Source organism: Propithecus coquereli, unplaced genomic scaffold, assembly GCF_000956105.1.
Source record: "Propithecus coquereli isolate 6110/MARCELLA unplaced genomic scaffold, Pcoq_1.0 Scaffold531, whole genome shotgun sequence".
Taxonomy (NCBI): Eukaryota; Metazoa; Chordata; class Mammalia; order Primates; family Indriidae; genus Propithecus; species Propithecus coquereli.
Window position 1 is genome coordinate 101990 of NW_012151186.1, and position 2477 is coordinate 104466.

Below are 2477 nucleotides of genomic sequence, written 5' to 3' on the forward strand. Positions count from 1 at the left end.
AGATAAAAGGGAGAAAAGAAAGATAAATTTTTTAAATTTAAAAAATCAAAAGAGAACATTTTCTCCTTCTAAAAATAAGAGAGGGTGAACCCATTCCAAACCCACTCACTCCTTGGTATATGGCAAAGATTCTTTGGTGTGGATACAAAATTTAGTAGGGCTCAAAAAGAAAAGGAACCCCAATACCACACTGCCAAATGTTGCCATGGTGGCTACAATGCTTGGTAACTACCATGGGAAGACCTATAAGAAACCACTCAATAACAGTAGGGAGAAACATCTCCATAGCAATGATCACTTGTGATAATTTGAGGCTTCCTTTCTTCCAGATAGAAACCCCTTCAGAGAAGCCTGGTCAGGAAAGCCTGAGCAGACAGCACCCACCGTAAGTGCTCTGTAAATGGGTTACCAGACAGAACTGCCATGATGTCATGCCTGGTTTTAGCAACTTTGACAAGGTTGAGAGAGAGAACCTTCTACCCTACTCCCTTCCCACAGGCCGCTGAAGCAGATAGTGAATTTCCAAATCCTGTCGGTCCTGACTTTGCCATGCCCAACTCTCCAGCCCATGCTTTTATGTATCTACATGTCTCTGTAACATTTTTATGATTACAAATGTTACATGGAAATTTTAGAAAACATTGAGAAAAAAAATCATCCATATTCCCAGAAGCTAGTGATAAGTAGTATTTTGATGGGGTTTTTTCCCAGTGGGTTTTCAAAAGACCCATCCACTTAAATCTTAACCCCTAATGCACTGCTCTCTTTCTAAGCCCTTTGCTCCAAGACCACCTCGTTGGAGGGCCCCAAAGGCCCTGGAGGAAGATTCTGCATTTGGGATGTTCACAGCCAGCTGCAGGGTCTTGGTGGGGCTCTGGGAGCTCTCCCACAGGGAAGCATCCTCCCTGCTGGCTGACACCTGCCTAGAAACTGAGTCACTGACAATCGTATCATCAAGGGGCAGGCCCCATTACACAAGACAGGGCTGGAGCAAGGCCCCGCCTTCCTCTCTCAGTATGGGCCTAACGCCCTCCAGGCTCTCCAAGGCAAGTGTGCTTCCTGTGCCTCGAGGATGTCCTTGGTGTAGAGGGATCTCTAGCCACCCTGGTACAACCCGCGGCTCCCCCTCCCAGAGATCCCAGGGTAACCCCCACCCCACCTCTCCGTGGAGACCCCTGTGTGCCCCAGAGCCCCGGTGAGGAGAAACTCTTGGTCCCCAGGATCCGACAGACCGAGTCTTCCATTCCAGGATGGAAATCCCTCAGACCCAGGCTCCCTCTTCTGCAGACCGTGCACACTGGGCCCTGTGTCCTGGGGGGTTCTGTGACCACGCCTGTGAGCACAGGAGTCTGGAGAGCCCGGGTCTCTCAGCTCAGTGCGTGCAGGCCCCGGGACCCGGAGCACCCCGAGCGCTCCCCACGGCTTCTCCACGAGCGCACCGAGTCCTCAATTCCAGGAACCCAGAGCTCCGGGCCGCCGCATCCTGCGGTCTCAGTGTGCGCGGGTCCAGGGGACCCCGGAGGCCCAGGCCTCCCCGCCCAGGGGTCTCTCGGCGCATGAGGTCCTGGGGCTCAGGCCCCGCTGTCTCGGGGTCGCTGTGCGCGCAGGGACGGCGGGCCCGGGAACCCCAGGACCCCGGCGCGGACCCCAGGCTCTGCTCCCCTCTCTCCTCACCATGGCGCCCGCGGACTGGCCCGGCCGCGCCCCGCAGCCTGACGCGCCCTCCCAGCGGAGGCTGCGCCGTCTCCCGGCAACCGCTGGGCGATCCCGCACGAAGTCTCGGGGGTCCTCGCGATACTCCGCCCGCCGCCATGGGCCCTGGAAACGACGGAAGTGCGTCCCTAGCAACGCACGTCGGGAAGATCTCGCCGGCAGCCCGGACTCGGTGAGACGCTGATCTCCCGACGTCCCTTAGAATTCCGTTGCAGGGTGTGTTTCCTTTATCGCCGGTTCCCCCGCTGGAACCTCAGCTCCACGAAGGGGGAGAACTGTTCCGTTCACCTCCGTACTGCAGCGCCTGGAACAACGCACACGCGAGCTCAATAAAGAAGTGCGGAACGGCTGAATAAGGGAGAGAACGCAGGAGTGAATTACTGAATGAATGATCGATCCGCCACCCAACGCTCCGACACGTTATCCGAATTAGATTCAAACTGGGGCTGAGACTCAGCCCCCGGGACTCACCCCACCCTGCCCAGCTTTGCAGAACCCGCCCACCTGCTGCCCCGGTGAGGACTGAGGATGATTGGGTTTACACAAACCCGGAGAAAAAAAACAAAAATAGGAAAGAAAAATATGTTCCAGATTAGCTACAAAACTCTGAAATCAGCAGTGTTGCCTTCGCAAAAACAAACTGCTCTACCTGAAGAGGCCTCCTCTGTGCCCCGGGACTCACCCCACCCTGCCCAGCTTTGCAGAACCCGCCCACCTGCTGCCCCGGTGAGGACTGAGGATGATTGGGTTTACACAAACCCGGA